This window comes from Anopheles coluzzii, chromosome 3, assembly GCF_943734685.1.
Source record: "Anopheles coluzzii chromosome 3, AcolN3, whole genome shotgun sequence".
In the NCBI taxonomy this organism is placed as follows: domain Eukaryota; kingdom Metazoa; phylum Arthropoda; class Insecta; order Diptera; family Culicidae; genus Anopheles; species Anopheles coluzzii.
The window spans coordinates 67,746,996-67,764,222 of record NC_064671.1 but is presented as its reverse complement, the minus strand read 5'-3'; positions in this window follow the sequence as shown (position 1 = coordinate 67,764,222).

Below are 17,227 nucleotides of genomic sequence, written 5' to 3'. Positions count from 1 at the left end.
TCCGTCCTGTTGGAGAAACATACAGGGTATTTCTGTTGTAGTTCCAGTTTATAGCGTTCGTATGGGCTTTATGTTACCAGCTTTTTTTAAATAACATATAAGAATGCATAAGGAGACTTGAATGTCAGTTGTAGTTATGAACAAATAAAACTTAATCAAATCAAAAGTCTAAATCCATTCCCACTTCAAAATAACTTCGAAAAATGCGACCTTGAACCAACATGGTTTTTGATGGTTAAATTTCGCATATAAAAAGCCCCCAGAGTACATGTCTCTGAAATAAGAGCATACATCAATAATTATGATTAATCAAGGCTTTGCCGAATCTTTGTTGCAACAGCATACACAAAAGAAACACAGAACCATCATTTCGCAACCACCACCATCATTCTTGTGAAGGGCGGCATCAGCAACGAAATAAAGCCAAACTGCATACATCCTGTGCTGTGGAATGATTGTGTCCAATGATGAGGGTTTTGTCTGATGTGTCTGGGAGCCTCTTTTTGAGCGTTCTGAAATCGTCCAAAAGAGGACACATAAAAAAAATGATTCTTCTTCTTACGTTGCCAGTGTTGCTTTCCATGTTACAACTTGAGGAAGTAGATAAGACAGATTGGCAAGAGACCATCAAACATAAGCGAATCCCGTCCCGTGTTCTGTGATGTTCAATTGACGAATTAATCAAGCATATAACCCTTATAAACAGAGCGCGCCTGCCGAAGAACAACGTGCTATCGCTATTTTCCACGCTATGATGAATGATTGCAGCTTCAGAGTACGAGGTTCTGCCGTGCGCAAGAGATGCGTCACGCAACTCCGCTACACCACCAGGCCAGTCGGATTGGACTGGACTGGTGTTAAATAAAGATCAATTTATTTTAAATTCGTACCACCATCGTTTACGACGACCGTTTTGCAAAAGTTCCACCCCATGGAGTCGCAAACTCCTCTTGAGCCTTATGGTGGTCGGCTCGAAGTAGAGTAAAACTCCAACTCCAGAGACGCAGCGCTACTAAACGGGGTGTCTCTTCTTACCCGGCGTGTGTGTCGGCTCCCGAGGGTCACATGAACGATATGCGTTGTGGTTGGTCGGGGGTAATCAAAGTCAACCGGGTGATCCACATTCGGTGCTGCGCTCGGCCACACCATTGTGCATTGTGCAGAAAACGTGCAGCTCACTCGAGGGGAATGATAGATCATGTCTCCCCTCTCGAAGCTCTCCAAGAGCTCCCCAGAGCCGACACAACACACGCTCACGGAACGGCTAAATTAGCCCGTCAGGTCCCCCGAAGAGGAACCGTGCTTTATTTGTTTGCTTCTTCGGACCAATTTAGACTAATTTAAAAATATGAAACAATAATAGCGCTAACTGTAACTGTCCCCGCTGGCTATTCGATCTGGTAGTTCTGGCTGGGTTTCGCGAATGTCTGGTTGTCGTCTTTTTTATTATTATTTTCAACATTGATTCTTTCAGTCGTGCTCATCGTCTGTGTTGCCTTTCCCCTCTTAGCGCTAACATCTTTGTGGTGGATTTGCGTTCGGTCGATGTTCAGGCGTTGTTGACCATTTTACGGTGCCTTGTACGTTATAGATTTTAATTATCCACAATTAGGGCTCTGCCGTCGAGGCGTTTAACGGATTGGGGTTATATGTTTCAAGAGGAGTAGGGGAGGTTTTTGTTGTGGTTGTTACTCTGGTTTTGCTGTTGTATCGACATCTTCGCAACAGGACGTGTTTTTTGGTGAGGCGCCTATGTTTAATGCTTTACTTCATTAGCATTGTTATTTCCGGTGATTTTGGTGGATGTCTGTTAATTGATGTGGCGTGTGTATGTTGCGTATGTAAAAATCGCATGCTAAATGTACATTTTTTCAGATATTTGATGTGTTCATTAACTGCATCTTGTCAACGATGATGATTAAAAGTTTACTCTGGAATTCTGAAGTGCTTCGTGCGATGCATTCTACACTGTAATATGTTTTGAAATGCTTTTTCCTTCTGCTAAACTAATTAACACCAAGGTCTTTAAGCATATTATTATGTCTTATGACTTGCTTGATCAGTGCTACGCTAAATAATTATGACTGAGTGAATTCCGATATTGTTGCCTCCAGAAGACATTGTTGGCTCTGGAAAAGAAAATCGATGAGGAAACAATAAAATGAATTGTATTGAGTTTTTCAGAAAGTAACAATTTTGAGAAATGAAGAAGATGAAGTAAACTAAAATTGTTACAGAATTCTGGTTGTGTAACATTCTTAAATTTGATAGAACAATCTATTGAAAAGATGAAGGAATAGGATGCCTCCCTACTGCTCTAATGGGTACATTGGTCAATATTAATATACCGTTAAATTACCCATAAATAACCCTTAATAGTTATCTTCAAATTTGCGGTAAATATTAGGTAATTTAAGCCCAATCTGCCAGGCTGTTGGAGTGATTTTGACAGATAGAGTGGTCTATCATACCTAGCAATGTTCAACGGCTTAAGTAAGATGTCTTTCTTAGCACTTAAGTAAGCCTAATTGATGACTCTCACTCTCAACGGATTTGACATAAGGTTAAATTACATCTACTACGTACGCAAGCTAAATATATATTATGAAAGTTTAAGTACCTTTAGCTCTGCCAGTCAGTATGGCTCCATCCTGATCACACCGGATGACAGTTTAGTCCAGCCCGGAGCAACCGGACAATGGAAAGCAAAACGAACACCCCCTAATCCATATTCGAACGGAATCGAGCAGAACTCGAACTCTAGAATTGGAGATGTACAGTGTAAATCATCCCCATTCATGTGCTGTGCCGAAACGGTAACAGAAATCGCCGGCAGCCAGCCTGCATGGGAATGAATAATGCTGAATACGTGAGCGAACAAACATCGCGACAAACTTCAAACGCGCGAGTGTTTCCAGCTGCGCTTAGATTAGAACCCCTGCGAGTTGGAATGAGGGGAAAGGGTGTATGGGTCCAACGGGGGGTTGTTCGGATCGACCGGATCTCCAGCTAGGCGCGAATTAATTCCAACCGGTACACACACAGAGAGACACAAAGCGACAAGGCGCAATGGGTACGAAGATGCCCGTTCTGAATGTATAAGTGATAATTTACAAGGAGAGCCTCCCTGTATGTTTTACCATTAATGATTTTACCTTCGCTCACCCTCCCCCACCCCCTTTACCTCCACTGGAGTTTGTCGGAGATCATTGCTGCGTACGTAAAACAAAACAAACACGGTCGTGGAGGATCCAGCACGCCGCCTGTGTTGGCCAGTCCGTTCTGCTGGCCCCCTCCCTTTGACTGTGTGGAGTCAAGGCGACTCGCGCGTCACATGAATAATGATGTTCGGCAGTAAAGATCGGCCACATATACGCTGAAAGATGCGTGGCACAACGGCAAACCGGCCAAACGAAACAATACTAATCGTCGGCCGCCCGTTCTTCGCTTACAATGCGTCAAAGTGCGACGCACGTGTACACGCGGGACATCGGATGGCAACACAAAAATAGCCTATCCAAGCTGTTAGAAGCCGCGTTCCGGACTGACCTCGAACATTAGATTTGGGTGTCATACGCGCGTGGCAGCCTCGTGTGGTGCCGAGTTGTGCTCTAGAGCTCACATTTCGGAGGGCCTTGCTCCGCTATCTAGCCGATTCGATACACGCCGCCGTTCCACCGTTCCGGAGCCCGGGTTCCTTCGTTCCTTCGGGCCGTTCGAAAGGTCGCCGGGGTCTTTTCGCTGGGTAGCGTCGTGTTTGGACAAGTTGACGGTTGTGTTTCGTTTCTGCTGGGTTGTGCGAAAAAGGGAAAAAAGCGTTAAACCTGTTCAAACACAGGTCCCCCTCCCCACCTCCTCCGAAATCGATCGAGAAGAAGGTGATGAGACGCGGATCGGGTCGTTTATCGGGTTGAGTTTGGTTAGGCTCTCAGGGTCTCTTCTCCAGCGGTTTGTGTTGGAGCGAAGGTTGTTGACGAACCGAGCTAGAGAGGGAAGGAAAAACCCATCGTGCCGACACCGGTCGAAGATATTGGAATCCTGGGACGCAAATTGTGCAAACATTAAGGCCAGTATTTACCGCAACGAATGCATAATATAGTGCCGTGTTAATAAAGCTCCGGCCTTATCATATCGACAAACGACGTACGCAATATATATTTAAAAAAAAAAAGGCCAGTCGGGTCAACCAATACAAACTGGCAGCTCTACCCAGTGGGTAAGCCTCTCTCGGACAGGAAGTGCGTCGTCAACAGAAAATGGGCTATTTGGTGTGCCCGCTGGACACATATGGTTGCACAGCAGTGTTGTCGCGGGGCAAGAACGCGAGCCCAAGAAGAGTTGGCTCTGTTTGGTTAGGTGTGTTTTCGTATATTTAGATTTGTGCGTTTCGGGAGGTTTTGTGATACTATTTGGCTCTGAACTATGGGTGGGACGGGGCAGGCTGGAGATAAATTTGTTCAACTGGGGTAAAAAATACCAACCAAGGCGAAGGACAGAACGAATGAAATTTTTAAAGAACGTAGAAAAGGATGAATTACTATAAGTTTTACAAAGTGCCATGCAAACACACGACAATCATATCTAAACAGACGATAAATGTATCTATGAAGATAAATACTGTTATGATGGTGATATCATCTCAAAGCAATTTATTCATTAGACAGCTTTAGAACACAATCATTCTGTACTTTGCCATCCTCTTAATACTTCTACATTCTCGTTATTTTGCCTGATGGTTTTGTTTACTTTTGTTTTCTTACTATTTTTCCATGACGCGGAAGAGACGAAAAGATGTATCTAAATCCGGTTCGAAGGACCATTTATTTATTGATTAAAGTATATGATTTTCTACTTGTTTCGTGTGCGTTAAGTATTTAGTGATGACAACTAATACTAAACCAGGGCCTAAAAACAGTTCATAATGTGTAATTTAGACATATCAATAGATAATTAATATCTTGCAGATTTCAAGATGAGAATTCAAGTCTGTTCAGATAAGAATTCAAGAAGATGTTGTAAGATGAGGACCAATACAATGAAAATGGATGGCCTTTATGACATATATGACTTTCGCACAATTTTATGAATTTTAAATCTTCAAAAGTCTGCTGCTTGTTTCTTCAAATATAAAATCTTCTTGTGTTACAGAGATAATCCATTTATATCCATTTAAATCCTTTTATTACAATGAAGAGAGATAACAACAGTTATTCGGACTAACCATTGGACATTTTAGATCGTTTTCCTGGAATTTTCTCTTGATGCTCTCCTACCACTCCTTATCACTTTAACAGAAGGTCCACCCGTTCCATTTAACATAATTTTCATCGTGGAAAGCTCCCGCTCGCTCTAAAAAAAAAGGCAAAAACGACCGTTTTGGCAGCAAAACTGTCCTTTCCCCCTCCCATAACCTATTCACCTATTCGATTCCCATGCAGACAACAAATAAATGATATTTATATCACCCGTCTCTCTGGTCGTCTGGGTGCGTTTTTTTTTTGGCAAATGTCTGCGCCATCAATAATTAGAGCGTGACCACAAAACCGCAGTTGCTGGCGCTCTTTGGTGGGCTTTCACTTTCACCTCTTCCCATTTCAGTGAGTATTTAACTTTAATGTGTGTCTGTGTGCTTGTCTTTTTTTTTTTGGTCAGGCACTTTTTATGACCTTTTCGTAACCATCCGTCCCAGGCCAGGAGGGTCTGACCTGTGAGTTGGTTCGGGTAGTGTAGTGTTTGTAGTATTTCCATTGTTTCATATGATCTTTTTTTGTTGTTCTCTCGCTTTGCTTTCCGTTGGCAGGTTTTGGTGCGATCACTAGAGTTATGCGACCATGGGGAGGATGCAAAGATCAAGCCGAAAGATGCATTTTTAAAGTCCCCATAGTGCGGCAGTAGTGCAGTTCGTCCACGGGGGGAAATGCGTTGCATTCGTTACGGTGAATGACCGTACACTACTAGGAAGTTTTCTTTGGGAAACAGCACCGCAAGTAGTACATTTAAAATCACTCATAAGTAAGCATTAGAAAAGGGGGGTTTTACATTGTGTTCGCGAGTCCAGCACGGACAAACTTGCATAATGATGAGATTTAATACCATCTGGACTGCTATTTAACCGTACTTGTTAAAGACGCCTTTCCTGCGCTATGAAAATCCAAAGACATTGAGTTTTTTTCCATGCACAAGATGCGACTTTAGATGTGAAGATAAACGCCAAGACTGCGGCGCTTAAGTTTCCTCCGCAACGGTGTGATTTAATGAGCATTCGTCGCCTTTTTCTCGTTTGCATTCGAAACCAAGTTGTGCAATGTGTGGCTGTGTGTGCAGCCTCCTCCTCACCAGGGTCAGAAGAAAGCTTCCCAAGACGCACCAGCTTCACCATGGACATCGGTGGAAGGTGTGAAAGGTAAACTACAATGGCCAGCGCAGTGCGCTTGTTTAGCCACCGTACCGAGGGTTGAACCGTTGATTTTGCGTTTCGATTCGGCATGCCCTGACACCCCTTACCTACAGCCTAGCCACGGACAAACGGCTTCTAGCTTTTGCTCCGATTCCGATCTCCAACGGCGGCAGCGGCAACATGTCGAGCGATGAAATAATGGCCGAGGAAAAGGCCGTTTGCACGAAAGTCCGCATCCATTGCGTCACATCACGATCAGGGTCCAACGTTACAACGTACCTCGATCCGTGCGTGTGTGTGCACACGCTGAAGCAACGAAAGTGAAAATTGAAGAAGCAAAGAGAGGCGCGCAGGCGAGGGTAAAATATTTGACCAAAGCTGGTAAAGCTTGTGTGGAAAACATTGCACCGACTTCCACCTCGCTGACCTGCGCTGCTGGGGCTGCCGGAGAGACGGACCAGCGTGTGCGGACCAGCTGCCCGAGTGTGTGTGTATGGCGTAATCCGGGCCAGCCGTGACGGACACTACACACCGTAGTAACACACTAGACGCGCGAGCCACCCCAGTTTGGCTACGGTTGGTTTTGGTTCTCTTTTTTTCGCTTCTCGATCGCCCCCCGCTTTCAGGCCAGTCTAGTTTGGTAGCTTGCGTGCGTGAGATTTTGGGGTGGAAAACCCGACGTATGGAGAGTTTACGCCCGTTCGGATGGATTCGCTTGATCGGTAGTTATCTCCATTACCCTCGGTAATGTAATAATTCGTCACGCCTTTAAACCTGTTAACGGGAAAGGGCGGGGGAGGGAGTGATGGTGGTGGAACTGGATGTAGTTAAATCTGTTTTTTTTTCTTTGCTTGCGGTTGTCCCCCATTCATCATCCACACATGTCAACATGTATCATATGGCGGATGAGTAAACAGTCGGAGAGTTGTCGGTTTTGGACATGTTTTAACCTTCTAAAAGTTGTTTGGTTTTTTAAGGAAAATCAATTTTATTCTCTTTTTAACAGTTTATGGCAAATAAAATGTGGAGTGTTTAATAAAAATGTATATTTACTGTAACATTGTTTAACTTGTAATTAAAATATATTATTAGATTTCTTAGCATAATATACTTTAACTTATAATATAAAGATTTTATAAACCCGTCATATCAATTGGGCTACTCCTGATGGAAAAGACTATATCCAACGAAATTCTTAAGAACCAAAACGTTACAGATACCCACAATGCCATTGGGACTACTGACCTCTAAAACCGAATGATGTAGACCTTTGTCACGCTTATAGGGCCACATCATCATGGACTGGGTTGGACAAAATCGAACCGAAAACGAATTCACCCGGGATAAGGTGCCCTCTAGTGTTGCGTAAATCTGAATCAGATTCATGAATCCGAATGAATCTTATAAATGATTCAATTAATCTGAATATCGGTTGCAAAGATTCATGAATTTCCAAAGATTTTTGACTCTCCAAAGATTCATGAATCTCGAAAGATTCACGAATCTCTAGGAATTCATTTATTTCAAGTAATTCATAAATCTCCATGGATTCATAGGGCTTGAGCTTTTCATTCTTCTTCTTCTTGGTGTAACAACCTACGTGATTTTGCCAACCTATAAGGTAAATGTACCAATAGTGGTGCAATTTGTAGTGGTATCGATGTGTTTTAATGGATTTAAAGCGTCAGGAAGGACAATTTCTGAATATTTTAACACATAGCAATTGGAATATGTTTTATCTACGCAATCACAACCATTTTTATCATGAAATACATCAAATTTACGAAAAAATACATATTTTTGTGACTGCTTCGTTGTACCTATAATGGTGGTATGGTTCCTATAGTCGTCTTATTGTGTTCCTATAGTGGTGGTAAACAAAGATGCATAAAAAACGGTGTATAATATCAATGAAACTTAGTTTCGAAGTTGGTTTCGTATGAATAGCAAGGATTACTGCCATAATATAGGTTTCTTGCGTAATTTGATCGTAAAAAAATGTATAAATTTGGTTGATGAAAATATCGACTAAAGTACTGCATCACACCTGTCGTCAACCAACACCCGGAATAGTGTGCTTGATTTGAAGTCAATTTTCCATTCAGCATTATGAGCGAATTTTGGCCTGTTTTTGGTAAATTACCTACATAAAACTTATTTTTGTTGCTTATTTTAATGAAAACAGTACGACATGTCAAAAATGTCGTCGAAAAAATTTAAAATGACCTGTTTTTATTGATTGTATAACTAAGACCACTATAAGAACATGCCTGTTTTGTGTACCTATAATGGCACTATGGTAAAAAACACTTAAAAATGCATAAATATGGTCAAAAGGCAAATAATTTTAGTAAAACAATAACATTTCATAACAGTTATGTTGAATAACTAGTAATTGCGTGGTTATGTGGTCATTTAGAACGTTAACAGAAAAATGAGTTTCGTTATGAAATCCTAAGGATTTTGGAAAAATGTTGACACATTTCACAAAATAATGGATTTTTCGGTCACTAAGTAACGGAATGGCCCCATTTAACTTTTAAACCCTTCGTAAAAGGCTAAAGAACATTTCACACTAACGTAAATAACTTAATTACTTGTAATTTTACGTATGAACCGCATATTAGTGCAATACCACCACTATTGGTACTACCACCACTATAGGTACATTTACCCTACAGGCTTTCGAGACTTCTTGGCACATACTACGCAGCCAGGTAGTTTGTTTTGCTACGGGGAGACAGTCCATGCGAGCCTTGAACCCACGGTTAGGTGGGATCGCGCAAATTCAATATCCTCTGTATTCAATATTCTCTAAATATACATCTCTAACGATTCATGAATCCCTGGAGCTATATGAATTTTGATGAATTTATGAATATTATAGATTAATGAATCGTTGAAAATTCATAATTCATTCGAGATTCATGTATTCTTGGAGATTCATAATTCAATCAAGATTCATAAATCCTTGAAGAGTCGATTGGAGATTCAAATAACTCATCACTGAAGATTCATTTTAATGAATCTCAACAAAAGATTCATTAATCCCAACACTAGTGCTCTCACATGGATCAGGGAAGGAAATGTCTCCCAGCCAATAAGGATTGTAACGCCTTGAATTGTAATTTTATACCCCTAAGCAATACGGCCTTTTTGGGCCGTTCCTTCTAAATATTAAAACATTACTTAGCAACAGCTCAAAAATAGTAAAAATACTTTAGAAAAGACTGACGTTGACGTCGACGTACATAGCACTGGAGCTCACCATATTATGTTAATATTTTGTACTTAACGACGACACCAATTAAAAATGAAAATCCGTTTAGCTGGACTAGCTTATGCATTGTGTAGGATTTTCAGTTTTATTTAATAATTATTACTTAATTAATTTAAGCTAATCGACTTATTCATTAAATTCCGGAAATTGTATGGGTAGTTAAAAACATGTTAATGTTTCATATTCTAACAGGCGAATGTCCACGATTAGGTTCAAAACCTTTTAAGCTCTACTCACAACATGAATAATCGAATGCACATAGTTTAACATCTTTAATTGTCTTGCACCTCCTAAAATGAACGGAAAAAAGGGTTTGTTTATGTTTATGTTTATGTTTCATTTAAGCACCTAAAGATTCTTCCTGAGTAATCTAAGCTAAGAATTAACAAAAACTTTGAAAACATATATAATTTTTTCTTCAATTCTTCAAACAATATTCTTTAATTCAATAAGGGACACAATGTAAAAATATGTACAAAGATGTATCAAATTGAAAATGATTACTCACGCCAACCCGTCTTGCCTAGTTAAGAAAAGATATTAAAACGGGGAGTTAATTAAATGGAAGCTCTCTGTTTTTGGTTTCCACCGCATTGCTTCTACCACCGCAAGTGTTGGGGAACTTTGCAACTACTACTCGATAGTGCAAACTGTGCATGTGATGAATAATGCCTCAATTAACCAATCAATCAAAATTCATGCTGTTGCCATGACTCTCCTTGCTGTTGCTACTAAGCGCGCTAAGCTTCTCATCAACGCCACGACATCATCTGATGTGGAGAATGGGGAAGTGGGATACGCTTAAATTACACTCCCATTCATTACATGGATGGCGGTGATGGTTGGTTTTGGTGGGAAGTGTTTCGGGATGTTTACTCACCTTTTGGCCACGACACCGCACACTTGTGAGTCATGGAGGATTTATTCGTTCTATTTGTAAGGTGTTTCGCGTGTTGCGTTAGAGTTGCGCATCCGAAAACGCGAAACAAAAAAAACCCCGACTATAAGCAAAACATATCCATTTGCCAGCAAAGGCTATAATTAGGAAGACACGCAAAAATCGCAACACAAAGGCAGCAGTAGCAGCCGGTAGCGTTCCGATCGTAGTACAATTGCAAAAGAAAATTCAACTTCGCGCACAGCACACAAAACCTTACCAAAAGGAAAGCGAAAGTAGTCGTGCTGCAGCAGGAAATAGAGTTCCAGTGGCGTTAGGCGTTGGCGGAGCATTGGAAAAGGAATGAAAGGAAGGAAAAAAACCCGCCGCTGCTGGTGGAAAAAAACGCAAATCGCAAAACTAGCGTGCTGCGATGTTAAGGGCCCAGCCGTGACGCTGCTAACCGTGTCCGTTGTTGTTACGAAATGGGTTTAGTAAGCAATGACCAGTGGGCCTGTGAGTGTGTACATTGTGTGCCGGCGATTGCCGCTTTTAGAACACGTACTCAACAAGGAAGTGTACGGGCCGGTTGCTTTCCGTTTTGTAAACAGTATTTTATGGCTCGCTGCAAAAGGATGATAAGAATTATCGCCTTATACTACCGCCCTTTACTCTGTGTGTCCGGCGTTGATGTCATGAGGAAGTGAAGTACAGGTAGTGTACGTTGTTGTGTTCAATGTGTTTTGTTGTTTTGGTACCGTTCAGTACTTTGGATGGAAAACATGTGATTTTCAAATCAAAGTTATAACAATAGTTTTGTAGAGCTTTTTTCCAACATGTCTGCTACATTTTATGAAATATTTACATTTCCAATAGTGTGTTTTCAAATGTCAGGGAGGCTGTTATTATAAGGTTTCTATGGGTCATTGTAATTTTGGGCAATTTTATGTTAATTAGTCCCAGGTGAAATACTATGAAATTGTAATACAGAACACTGAGCATTGATTTAATAGATTCTGAAGATTGGGTGGAGATTTTATACATTTTCTGGTTTATTGATTTTGGAATGAAAGCGATCAGAAAGCGAAACAAACTGTCTGTCATTATGTAAATCTATTACATTGAGGACTTGATCATAGAGTACAAAACGGATCTCCATTGCAAATGTTTTGGAGACTGTTGTGTTGTTATTATAGGGCTCAGGAGTTGGATCCAAAAAACAACTTATTGAAGAACGACAACTAGATCTGTTTGAACCTACATGATCAGTGATCTGCACACCAGGAAACTGCTCGTTGCTCACTCCAAAGGTCGTTCGATTCTGACAACTTGTACCACAGTTTATTGTGACACCATGGCTTATGCTTTGTTTTTAGAAACACACATATGGTTTTTGCATATCTAGCAGAACAACATCAATGTATGTAGATATAAATTCTATGAATTAACACCACGTGTCCTTTTTAAGGTCTCCTTGATTAACAGGTTCATATTTTTAAGTATAGTTTACTGCCTAGTTAATGAGTTCCGAAGGCATCAGTGTAATTCGAATGTACAGGGACGTTGAGTATCGTGATTGGAACTCAAAATAGTATGGGTAGTTTTTTTATAATTTTTGTGTGATTTCATAAATTTTCTTCTTTTTATGTATTCAAGATGTCATTAAAATGGCACTTTATATTGCATTTGGCAATTAAATTCTCAAATAAGTATGTGTTTGGTGAGAATGAACTGTCACACAAAGAAAATCGCATATTGCTAAACCCAAGCAAGTGAAGAACCGTATAGCATTGCAAATAATGGCTTTATTATTATCAAAGAACTATTATAATAGAAGATCACCTCCAGTAGTACCCACTTCATCTAATTTAGATACAGCTTAAATTCTTCCACTCCTCCAATTCTTTTCCCAAACTTCATTCCATAATGACTTAGCTCCTTCTTCTTTTTTTCTCTCCACCACCGTTAACCATCTGTATTGACTGTCAAAACTGTTTGATCACAGTCTGCCCTGCAAAAAAACGCGGAGTTCGATGGCCTCATCTCATGTGCGGCTGGATTAGAACGTGTCCCTGAAACGTCGTATACCGTACTGTTGTACTGTGCGGGTAACACTATTTTTATCTTACACGCGTGCCCCCACGCGCATACCCAGCAGCACACGACGTTCACGCACAAACGGCACTAACCACCGTCAAACGGTTTACCGGTGGGTCTCACAACCGTCACACAAAAGCGTTGTCTCGCCGTTTGGCTCTCTGTGATCAGTGTCCAGTAGCGTAGCGCATGGGATTTCCGTGATTTTACAGGCCCTGGCACCGCACGCTTTACGCTCACTTCAATGGACGGCTCTCCGCCAAGTGTGCGCGTGTGTTTTTGTTCTCCTATCCCCCTGTCCGCTCCACGGTACACGATTGACCTTAACACACTCTTCTGCATTTGGCCGAACCGGAGCCTGGGGTCCAATATGCCAACCGGTGTCGCTCTATGGGAGGGGAGAAGAAGCAAGTAGCAGGTTCGTGGCGCAGAACACCGACACCGGCTGGTTTGGAATAAATATCGTTCATTATTTATCGCCACAGCCGCAGTATCATTTCATAAATTTATTCCACACACACACACACACACACACCATCAAGAGAGCGGCTGTTGAGGAGCGGCGACGGACTTTGTGGGTTGAGGTTTACTGCACACTGGAGCCTCTCGGTGGATGCTTTTCAAGATCCGTCTCGTAGCATCTGCTTTACGATCTGCTGTGAGTGAGCTCTACGTCTGTTGTTTGTTGCAGTAAAGATTTGCTGCTGTCATCGACTGTATGTACAGTGTGTCGCGAGTGCGCAGTGTGAGTTTGAATGATACCCACACCCGCTCGGTGGTTGTGCACCGCAAGTGCAGGAACGTTTCGTGCAAGAGTGTCTGGACCATCGAGACTGGAAAAGGGCCAGAACAACCCTCTCGATTGCTACTTCAAACAAACACACAGGCTTTCGGCAGAACCAGGAAGCGCACCATCCCCGACACCAGAGCCAAACCTGACGTGTACCTCGCGAGGAGCCCTCCCGGAGAAGGTGATTACAAAAGCCACAGAACCGGTTCCATCTGCAACCGGAGGCTGTGTACACCAGGTCCAAGAGGTGCCTCGCCAAGTTTCGGCCAAGATGAAGATAATTGTTTCGAAGAAGATCAACAACAATCGCCCCAAACCCAGACCGAACCGGCGCGTCGATCGCAAACTCTTCCCCCTTAAAGCCTCTCTGAGGCTGGTGGAGCAGGCTTGCTTTTTGGCAGAGATATGTTTCTGATGCGGTTTTTGTTTGTTGCTTCCTTCGTCCACCATTCCTCGTTGTCCGGAGAGGTCTGCTTTGGGGAGTGCTCTATCGTAAGCTTACCGACCCGGGTGCGCTGTTCTTGTGGTTCTTGTGGGGCTCAGTTCTGAAACGTTGCGGCCTAAGTTGAAGGTCATGGTAATGGTGGATAGCGAGATAGCATCCTCGCACAAAATATTAGGGGATGTATTATGGACGAACCAAAGATGCAGGCCCACAATTACTGGAGCTTAAGGTGAGTTGCGAAAGGTTTGGATGTGGTGGGGTCTTCGAAGATTCGATTGAATCGATTACGATTATTACGTCGCTGGGTTAGGGCCCCAATGATAAATCGGCCAGAAATTAAGCCACAGCACAGGATCAGTCGCTTTTTTTGGGGCCAGATCGTAACGTTAGCTCATCCGGTTCATATTTTGCCAACGAAATCAGATTAAAGATCATTGTAAATTGCAATACTTCAGGGGTTTTGTTGTGTCCCTCACTCCGCTGCACCTGGATACACGATCTAGCGATACTGAACTCAAGATTACGCACAATCAGCCTGCTAATGATGATTCAACGAGTACAGTCACATAACTTCATCATTATTATTGCAGATATACTGATCACTCACAATACGCAACCGCCCTTAGGGAGGGATCGCTTTTTTTAATATAAGCCCAGATCGTAAGCCATCATATTTCCTCCATCAGCAGCAGCTAGTCGGCGTGCTTTACCGTACAAGGCGCAGGAGAGGTCGGTTCTAGCCGGAGGCACCGACTGTATCGTGACTATTCAATTAGGTGGTGATAAAATGAGGAAATCGCATGTCTGCTGAATGAGTTCCTCATCATTTCATGGCCCACATCTTCGCGCGTCAAGCCGCTTCCCCTCTCTTCGCAAAAGCTGTGTTCCCGAGTCGTGTTCTATTCTTGTGCCTACCACAGATTCACCTGCGGGGTAGTTTGAACATGGGTTTTTTGTAATTTATTTTTTTTTTGCTCCTAGCTCCACAACACATCCAGCGAGCCCGGTTCTTCTCCTTCCGCCACAGTTGCTGTGCGCGTCTAGGTCTTACCGTAGCGGCTATTCAAACTGCCATAATGGCGAATGATTTATGGTATCAGGTTTTATTCTGGTACACACACACAAACACACAAATCCTAGTCGTTCTTTTCGTGCCCCCGCACATTGCACGTTCTCTATTCGCACGTCTGAAGCGCCGGCGGAAATAAACGTTTAGGTACTTGAGGTGTTTCGTTTTTTGGTATTGCAAACCATGTTCGCCTAATTAGATTCTCTCCCGAAAAAGCTGTTCGCTTTGTGTGTTGCTACACGGTGTCTTCCTTTTTTGCTGTACTTGCTTTTCCATCAGCATCAACAAGTGCTTAAACGAACCATTTGAAATTGGTTGAGGTGTATGCAATCATGCATTCTATTGAAATATTGTTTTCTAAAACTGTGCTGCTTTTTTGCAGGTAATAATGTCTGTATGGCTTGAAGAGGGACTATAATAGAGGACATGTTTTTTGTTTGAATATCATGACCGATTGTGGTAATCGATCCATAGTTTTCTTGCGTAAACTTCGCAGTTGAAAATTTCTTCTTAGTTCTATCCTTAGATTATGAAAGGTTGTCTCAAAACTCCTGAACTCTGCTTTCGTCTTCTATTTTATGTTTCCTACACACACACACATGTTATTAACTACAAGATCCTGACTATCAGTACCGGGCTAGATTAATAATAGTACATTAGTTTAATTATGAAGTTCGATCATTTTTATCTACAATCAACTGAAATGTGATCCTCAGTTCTTAATCGAAACTACTAGCTTTTCACTCAGTTCCTGTTCAGATATCTATCATTGTCTTCCTATTTTTATTTGTATGCCAATGTCGTTATTTTGTCGACACCTGGTAATAGTTCCAATCTCCTTCCCTGTCTCTAATCTCGAGCCACCATCTTGCTATTTCACACTATGAGAATAGTCTCTCCGTTCATGTTTCCTTTCTTTTTCGCAATACATGTGTCGTCAGGTCAGATATTTGTTAGATCAATTCTCACTATGTATCTTGCTAAGTTTCAGTCTAGATTGATTTATCAGTCATTGCTCCGATTACGTCTCCGTTTTGGATTCAATGCTTTATGATAGTTTATTTGAAAAAATAAGTTTGTATAAGAGAAGTCTGTATGGCATATTCAATGATGCTCAGTTGTACATAGGCTGAACAAAGCCGCCATTTGTTGCACTAAAGACATAGCAACTTCAGCATACTTCAAACAAAACAATAAAACTATCATACCGACCCTTAAAATGCCAAAAAAGCGATTTGATACGGTCAAAACTGTTGCTCAACCAAAACGTAAATGTTTTCCCCTTGCACAACACAGAAACATAATTAAGGATACAATAACCAGCAGAGGTGGAAGAATTGATCATAATTCAAACCCGTTTCACACCAGATCGTTCAAACGCTCTCCGCCCCGACCAAAACGGAAAACATTATCCCGACAACCGTTACGGGTTTTAGCGGCGCACGCGTTTCTCGTAAAAACAGCTCGTTAAAATATGTTGCTTCTCCCCGAAAAACCGTAGACACAATTTACGATCGCTCATTAGCTTTGTCCAAAAAATCTCCGATTACACTCCGAATTGGTGGAGTGATGGAGTCGTCGCTGTGCATGATTATTTCGATCGTGCAACGAAAAGCTGCATGATCGGAACGATCTATCGCCCCTGCTCGGCATTGTAAAATCCATCAAACTCAGACTCGGAACTGATAGGACGGGGGGTGGTCTGTTGATGATGGTTAAATTATGAATGCTGCCAGTGTGGCCATGCGGCCAAGTGTCGCCACAGTCGCACGTACTGCTCGCTAACAAGCTAACGCCATAAAACGCATCACGAAACATGTTAACGTCTGTCTGGCGCGATCGCGGAGGGGCTAGGTTCTTTCAAGATCCCTTACGCAGTACGGTCGGTTTGGTTCATTGGCGCAGGGGCAGTGGAGCCCTTTATTGAATCGAACTGTTTGTAGAGTACACACGCTGTGTAATGGCGTCCCTTCGTTATGCGCGAGGTTATGCTGCCGAATGTGAGCGTGTGTGACGACAAAAGCAAACGTGAAGAACACAATCGTGTAATGTACGCAAAGCGGGGTAATGATTTTGTAATAGGCCTCGATTATGTCCTATCCAAGGCCTTTGCCAGTAAGGTGCAAGGGGGAGAGCAAATGGAGTTGAGTTGCAGGTTGATGGTGTACCGTTTCATATCTTTTCGTTGAAGTTTTATGAAACAAACACCCAAAACTGGTACGCTCGAGTGTAATCCATGAATAGTCCAAGCAGTTCTGGTCCAAGGCGTGTT